Consider the following 9,154-nt stretch of genomic DNA (forward strand, 5'->3'; position numbering starts at 1 on the left):
TTTCACTGTAAGGTCTACTACACCTGTTGTATTCAGCATTTCACTGTGAGGTCTACTACACCTGTTGTATTCAGCATTTCACTGCAAGGTCTACTACACCTGTTGTATTCAGCATTTCACTGTGAGGTCTACTACACCTGTTGTATTCAGCGTTTCACTGTGAGGTCTACTACACCTGTTGTATTCAGGGCACGTGACAAATAAACTTTGATTTGATTCAAATTATTATTATTTATTATTTCCCAGACTACTCTACTCTGCATTATTATTTCCCCCCAGACTACTCTACTGTGCATTATTATTTCCCAGACTACTCTACTGTGCATTATTATTATTTCCCCCCAGACTACTCTACTGTGCATTATTATTTCCCAGACTACTCTACTGTGCATTATTATTTCCCAGACTACTCTACTGTGCATTATTATTTCCCCAGACTACTCTACTGTGCATTATTATTTCCCCCAGACTACTCTACTGTGCATTATTATTTCCCCCAGACTACTCTACTGTGCATTATTATTTTCCCCGACTACTCTACTGTGCATTATTATTTTCCCCAGACTACTCTACTGTACATTATTATTCCCAGACTACTCTACTGTGCATTATTATTTCCCAGACTACTCTACTGTGCATTATTATTTTCCCCCAGACTACTCTACTGTGCATTATTATTCCCAGACTACTCTACTGTGCATTATTATTTCCCCCCAGACTACGCCACTGTGCATTATTATTTCCCCCAGACTACTCTACTGTGCATTATTATTATTCCCCAGACTACTCTACTGTGCATTATTATTTCCCCCAGACTACTCCACTGTGCATTATTATTCCCAGACTACTCTACTGTGCATTATTATTTCCCAGACTGCTCTACTGTGCATTATTATTATTCCCCAGACTACTCTACTGTGCATTATTATTCCCCCCAGACTACTCTACTGTGCATTATTATTATTCCCAGACTACTCTACTGTGCATTATTATTCCCCCCAGACTACTCTACTGTGCATTATTATTTCCCAGACTACTCTACTGTGCATTATTATTTCCCCAGACTACTCTACTGTGCATTATTATTTCCCCCAGACTACTCTACTGTGCATTATTATTTCCCCCCAGACTACTCCACTGTGCATTATTATTTCCCCCCAGACTACTCTACTGTGCATTATTATTTCCCCCCAGACTACTCTACTGTGCATTATTATTTCCCCCAGACTACTCTACTGTGCATTATTATTTCCCAGACTACTCTACTGTGCATTATTATTTTTCCCAGACTACTCTACTGTGCATTATTATTTCCCCCCAGACTACTCCACTGTGCATTATTATTTCCCAGACTACTCTACTGTGCATTATTATTTCCCCCAGACTACTCTACTGTGCATTATTATTTCCCCCAGACTACTCTACTGTGCATTATTATTATTTCCCAGACTACTCTACTGTGCATTATTATTCCCAGACTACTCTACTGTGCATTATTATTTCCCCCAGACTACTCTACTGTGCATTATTATTTCCCCCAGACTACTCTACTGTGCATTATATTATTCCCAGACTACTCTACTGTGCATTATTATTATTTCCCAGACTACTCTACTGTGCATTATTATTTCCCCCAGACTACTCTACTGTGCATTATTATTTCCCCCAGACTACTCTACTGTGCATTATTATTATTTCCCCCCAGACTACTCTACTGTGCATTATTTTCGCAGACTGCTCTACTGTGCATTATTATTTCCCAGACTACTCTACTGTGCATTATTATTTCCCCAGACTACTCTACTTTGCATTATCTTCCCAGACTACTCTACTGTGCATTATTATTTCCCCCAGACTACTCTACTGTGCATTATTATTATTTCCCCCCAGACTACTCTACTGTGCATTATTTTCGCAGACTGCTCTACTGTGCATTATTTCCCAGACTGCTCTACTGTGCATTATTTTCCCAGACTACTCTACTGTGCATTATTATTTTTCCCAGACTACTCTACTGTGCATTATTTTCCCAGACTACTCCACTGTGCATTATTTTCCCAGGACTACTCCACTGTGCATCTGGAACAGTTGCTGGAGAAGGCTGAGGGGGTAGCTGGGAGGATGTTGAGCTTCTCAGTGTTTTATCGGAACCAGCAGGAGGACTACTTCAATAAAACGAGGTACGTACAGCATTATCTCTTACAGCATTTCCTCTCAACCTTTAAAGCTGAACAGCTTTCTATTGGTAATGAGAGGTAGATGGTAGTACTGAATTCATACTAGTATTGGTAATAGTATTGTATTGATACTAGTATTGGTAATAGTATTGTATTGATACTAGTATTGGTAATAGTATTGTATTTATAATAGTATTGGTAATAGTATTGTATTGGTAATAGTATTGTATTGATAATAGTATTGATAATAGTATTGGTAATTGTATTGTATTCTTAATACTATTGGTACTAGTATTGTATTGATAATAGTATTGGTAATAGTATTGTATTGATACTAGTATTGGTAATAGTATTGTATTCTTAATAGAATTGGTACTAGTATTGTATTCATAATAGTATTGTATTGATAATAGTATAGGTAATAGTACTGTATTCATAATTGTATTGGTAATAGTATTGTATTCTTAATAGTATTGGTACTAGTATTGTATTGATAATAGTTTAGGTAATAGTGTTGCAAGATCGAATCCCTGTTACGGCTGTGTACGGGAGGCGAAGTCAGGTGCATGAGAGCAGAGTAGATTTAACAGGCACACTTTTATTCCGGTCAAGAAAGAGGCACAAAATGACATCAAAGTTCCCAAAAGAAAACACGGAACATGTACAAAAGTATAGCGCGAGAACATCGCACATAAGAATAAACAATAAGACACAAAGACATGATGGGGAACAGAGGACTAAATACATGTAGATTAATTGGGGAATGAGAACCAGGTGTGTATGGAACAAGACAAAACAAATGGACATATGAGAAATGGAGCGGCGAAAAATAAGAAAATAAGAATTTGTTCTTAACTGACTTGCCTAGTTAAATAAAGGTAAAAAAATAATTGTATTGATAATAATATTGCTCTCCTGTGATCCAGATAGCAGCCAGTAACAGACTAATGTAGCACTAAAAATATCTGATCTGTTTTTTTATTTATATATAGTATTATCTCAGATAGAAATATCTGATCTGGTTTATTATTTATAGTATTATCACAGTGATGAGCACTCAGGTCAAAGCCTCTCCTCCTCAGCAGACACTGACAGCTTATGGTTCTGCATTATGGAACCTCTTACCTCTCTCAGTATCTGTCAATGATTAAGATTCTCAAAGTGTGACTCTGTTGAGATGCATTCTGACATTGTAAAAGTGACCCGTGGTGAGTAACGAGGAAAGGTTTGTGTTCCTAAAAGCTATTTTTGCTTGTCCTTCAAGCAGGATAGGACTAATGGGAAATTGACCTGTTGTAGACTCAGAGTTCTGTTTCCTTGCTGATTGTCTGTCTCTGTGTTTGATAGTGTTTGCACGCTGGTTGATTAACGTGGTCTGGTGTGGTGATAAGCCCCTCTTGTGATTCCAGAGAGACACAGGACAACCGGATGCTCCCGGCTGTAAAGGACAACAGTGGCAGCCACGGCTCTCCCATCAGTGGCAAGCTGGAAGGCATCTACTTCAGCTGCAACACGGAGTTCAACACAGGCAAGCCCCCGCAGGACTCCCCCTACGGACGCTACCGCTTCGAGATCCAGGCCGAGGCCCTGTTCAACACCAAGACCAACCTGTACTTCGGGGACTTCTACTGCATGTACACAGCCTACCATTACGTGATCCTGGTGCTGGCCCCAGAGGGCTCCCCAGGGGACCTATTCTGTAAGGGCCGCCTCCCGGCACTGGACATCTCAGACAACCGCTTCCTGACATGCACCCAGGAGGAGGAGGAGGAGGGGCGGCTGGTGTTCCACCACGCCCAGGATGTGACTCTGGAGGTGATCTACAACGAGCCCGTGGACCCTGGGCCCTAGGCAGCGTGGAGGAGATCCAAGGACACCAGCTCAGTAGCATGTCCACCATCAATGCTAAGAAGGACCCCAGTTGCAAGACCTGCAACATTAGCGTGGGACGCTAACCGGCTAACTGTGGGGGAGGGGAGGGGTGTTACTACGAGGTCCCTGCAGTTCTACGGATAATATACTTTCTCTACCCCTATTGGCTGTGGGATTCTCTAACCCTACTGGCTGTGGTGATTCTCTATACCCTATTGGCTGTGGTGATTCTCTAACCCTATTGGCTGTGGTGATTCCTCCAACCCTATGGCTGTGGTGATTCTCTAACCCCTACTGGCTGTGGTGATTCTCTACCCTATTGGCTGTGGTGATTCTCTAACCCTATTGGCTGTGGTGATTCTCTAACCCTAATGGCTGTGGTGATTCTCTAACCCTATTGGCTTGGTGATTCTCTAACCCTATTGGCTGTGGTGATTCTCTAACCCATTGGCTGTGGTGATTCTCTAACCCTATTGGCTGTGGTGATTCTCTAACCCTATTGGCCTGTGGTGATTCTCTACCCCTATTGGCTGTGGTGATTCTAACAGACATCAGTCATATTATACAGGTGCAATGTAATGATATGCCAAAGGTAACAACACCTTGACCAAGCTGCTAGAAACAAGCTGTGGTAACAGCTTCAACAAGGCATAATGAATTAGTATTATGTAACATTGTCTTGTAATGGAATGTAATTACTGGATCATTCTAATATTATCTTGTAATGGAATGTGATTACTGGATCATTCTAATATTATCTTGTAATGGAATGTGATTACTGGATGATTCTAATGTTATCTTGTAATGGAATGTGATTACTGGATCATTCTAATGTTATCTTGTAATGGAATGTGATTACTGGATCATTCTAATGTTATCTTGTAATGGAATATGATTACTGGATCATTATAATGTTATCTTGTAATGGAATGTGATTTCTGGATGATTCTAATGTTATCATGTGATGGAATGTGATTTCTGGATGATTCTACGGCAGGGATTCATTCCGATCGCAGGTTATAGGTATTGCGGTTTTAAAGACAAGTTCCTATGGAGCTGATATATGCAGCGTTTCCAGTGAATGGGATCTCCACGAATGAAGGAACAATGCCTTTAAACCTGCGATGGGATTGAATCCCTGCCTGAAGCATGGCAGGTTGCAGCATTACACTGATGTCAGTCTGATGTCTGATGGGTCTGTGTTATATGTATTACCATCATTAAACAGAAACTACATTATCCTGCGTTCAACATAATAAACATCACAAAACCAACATAGAAAAATATTTATTTTACTGTATAAAAAATAGGCGAACCAGACTGTGATCACAGCCAAGGGATAGATTTAGAAACATTCTAAACTAAATAACTGGTAAGTCAGTAAATGCTAAATGAGCGTGCGGTAAAGCTAACATTCAAACTGGTAAGTCAGTAAATGCTAAATGAGCATGCAGTAAAGCTAACATTCAAACTGGTAAGTCAGTAAATGCTAAAATGAGCTTGTGGTTAAGCTAACATTCAAACTGCTAAGTCAGTAATGCCTAAATGAGCGTGCGGTAAAGCTAACATTCAAACTGGTAAGTCAGTAAATGCTAAAGAGCGTGCGGTAAAGCTAACATTCAAACTGGTAAGTCAGTAAATGCTAAATGAGCGTGCGGTAAAGCTAACATTCAAACTGGTAAGTCAGTAAATGCTAAATGAGCGCGCGGTAAAGCTAACATTCAAACCGGTCGTGTTAGAGGATGTGTACAACAGATCCTAACCAGGACGCATGATCGGATAGAAATGAGTCACATTTAACCACAGCTGACTGAATCACAACAATTCAACAGTTGATGTTGGTTGACATGCAGAGACACAAAACAAGATTGAATTCTACTGCAACCAGCTGTTCCAATCTGACATGGTTCTGATTGGGGATTCTTGATGACAGGGGCAGGTTTGCACAGAGTTGAATTTTGAGCCATTTATAGCGGTGTCTCATGCCGTACACTCTTAGAAAAAACAGGTGCTATCTAGAACCTAAAATTGATCTTTAGCTGTCCCCATTGGAGAAAACCTTTAAAGAACTATTTTTGGTTCCAGGTAGAACCCTTTGGTTCCCTTTTGGTTCCAGGTAGAACCCTTTTGGTTGCAGGTAGAACCCTTTTGGTTGCAGGTAGAACCCTCTTGGTTGCAGGTAGAACCCTTTTGGTTGCAGGTAGAACCCTCTTGGTTGCAGGTAGAACCTTTTTGGTTGCAGGTAGAACCCTTTTGGTTCCAGGTAGAACCCTTAGGTAGAACTCTTTTGGTTCCCGGCAGAACTCTTTTGGTTCCCGGTGTCGTGACGTTGTATTAGTTAATGTGCGAACTGATGCTCATCGAATGATTAACGGTTTATAATTGCGTGATTAAATGAATTAAGCAATGAATCAAGCAATTATCAACTCATTAACCTGGGCACCATGGGAACATGTTTTGATTGAGTTTCTATTTCCCAAATTAACTCAAAGGATATCAGAATATCGATTTTACAACAGTCGCTAAATTAATCAATTTCCTCTACAGTCTCATTCTGAACGTCGCATAATCCGGGAATCTGCACGGACCCGGGCTTCACCAATGCATTTACCACACCAATCTTAGTTGATTATTTATTTACTAGCAAGCTAAAATGATGATAAAAATACACATACACAAAACACAGTCTAGCTATTGATTAGGACTTAGTATAACGGGCCAACACACTATGGCGCGTGTTACCCAAAATGGGGATTTAAAAGAGAGAGAAACAAAGGAAGTACACGAGAGAAATATACATTTGGGTTCATTTGTCAGCTATGCTTATTTAAAACCTAGCCTTGCCCCGAACTGCCGCTCTTATGGGTCAGAATATAATGATGTAATTACGTGTTGGAGGTCTCAGGTGGGAAGCTCCGCGTGGGTCCTTTAGGCTTCTCAATGACGCACTTCTCCGGCGCAACTCTCTGGTTGTCCTCACGATGTCAGTGTCCTTCTTGGCTTAGTGGTCTGATCCCTCGCGGTGTTTCTGAGGACAGACAGCTCTGTAGCTCAGAGCTCACAGCGTCGGACTCGAATGGTGAAGATACCACGATTTGATGGAGAGTGGAGACTGGGTGGTTCGGCTTGAATTCACCCGCTTAGACACAGCTACTCGTCCGTAGCTCGGTAGAAAAAGATTTCTTTGTCTCAACCTTGTGTTTCGTTTTGGGGTTCGTCGACTTTGTTAGACCTTCGCTGCAGCTTAGGGTCAATTAGTCTCCTATGTTAATTCTTCACTCTCCTGTCTTATACCCTCGGGTCAGAAGTGGGTGTAACTGCCTTAGGGCAATTCTCTGGGCGGACCAAGTAAAGGGGCAAGGCTTAGATTTTGACTAAAATCCAATTTTAGACACTAACTTCACATTTCATCTTTACCAAAACATTCTGTTTGATTTGGATATTTTCCACACAACGTACAATGTATAAACATCAGGCATATACTGGGAAAACTCTTAAAGGTACAATGTTTTCATAATAACGTCATCTCTTAACCTTTAAAAACAATACAAAAGTTACATACATTGTAATATTCCACCTCTCGTCATGACCACCATTGTGGCTGACGGAAACCATTGTTCCAAAGTCCCTTTATTGCATGTTTAATGTTCTGAGGCCAGTTCTCCATTGTTAGGACAAAGGAATTTCTCTGTGGCCTAAGGTTTATTATGGGCGTGAGGTGTCATAAACCCCCACATCTTCAGACCCCTAGATCTCTCCTCCTCTGTTGGGGGTTTGGGAGATAATCTGTAGGGTGGTGGTCTCCTGTACCCTGACCTGATCAGGACAGTCATGACAGTCCCCCCTCTGGTAGGTTCAACTTGGAATGATTCTGCATGTTGCAACCCACAATAAGAATGACCATCGGATGTCCTGGTCTGTGGATCATCAGAGCAGCCCCCCCCCCTTTGGTGGTTCCCCCTGGTAGGCTTTCCGCAAGCTGTGGATCACCACCAGAATGGACCTAGGAGGTCTGGCAGTGGCTCTGTGTTCCGGCCCGTCGTCCGGTTATCCCGGTTAGTGGACCTAGGCAGTAACTTGGCAGACGTTAATAACGCACAACACTCAGGCAATACATCATTACATTTCCTCCCCAAACGGCGGCGTCTTGGCTCTAAGGCTTCCTAAGTGTCAAAGGTATGAAACGAAAAATTTGAATAAAAATATAAAAGTATACAAAATATGTCTACCACACCTTAACATCTAATATGGACTATGTTCTATTTTTGTCCAAGGTCTTGGCTAAATAGCTCTATCATGGCATTGTCTCTAATGTCATGTCTAGGGTGATCCTACTTGCAGGTGGGTAGTTAAGGCACTTGGAAAAACTTGGCCCTGAAGGCCAAGCTTACATTAGGGACATTACTGGGCTGACCTAGCGAGTTCGGGAGAGGAGGCTGGGACTGGGCCCTGTAAGAGGGTTTCCGGATCCATTGCCAACTTTCCAAAAATCGGGATCGCTTCCGTCCCACGGGTGATCCTAGTATAAGACCTCATTAGGTCTTCCATTGCACGTGTGCGCCTGTGTACGTAGTAGGTGCACACGCCAAGGGAAATGAGACCAAGGATCATGGTAACAGTCAGGATACTGTCCGGCACCGTCCAAGAGCGGGCGACAGACCAATCTTTTGGTCTGTAGTCAGTCGGGTCGACTAACAGTGCCTCATCCAGTACGCTAAGATCAACAGTCATGGGTCCCTCGTACTGGATTTGGTATTGAATGGCTTGTGGTAACTCAAGGGAACGTTTAGCAAAAGCGTCCGGCATTTCAATCTCTGTGTCTATCCGGTCGTCGGGAAGGTGGTATAGAGCGAGGTCGTCTACGTGAATAATCGCCCCTCTGGTACCGTAACAAAAACAGTCTGGTTGGGGAGGTTCAATTGGGTGATGGAGTCATGGCGTTCGTAAGTCATAGTGGCGGACGCGAAACGGTGTGTTGACCAACCATCGGTTCCCTACCACCTCCACTTGTGTGGTGGTGGCCCCATCCCTGGCTGTTAGTTTGGCTCTACAGCGTTCTTCGCTGGTGATAGCTTTAATACCACAAAGACGCTCAGTGTTATCCC

At 42.2% G+C, this 9,154-nt stretch overlaps 1 pseudogene; it reads left to right on the top strand.

The window, feature by feature from the left end:
- Positions 1–4,142, top strand: part of LOC115187323 (phytanoyl-CoA hydroxylase-interacting protein-like) — a 45,393-nt pseudogene extending 41,251 nt beyond the window's left edge.
- The last annotated feature ends 5,012 nt before the right edge of the window (positions 4,143–9,154 follow it).

The sequence above is a fragment of the Salmo trutta genome, unplaced genomic scaffold, assembly GCF_901001165.1.
Source record: "Salmo trutta unplaced genomic scaffold, fSalTru1.1, whole genome shotgun sequence".
In the NCBI taxonomy this organism is placed as follows: domain Eukaryota; kingdom Metazoa; phylum Chordata; class Actinopteri; order Salmoniformes; family Salmonidae; genus Salmo; species Salmo trutta.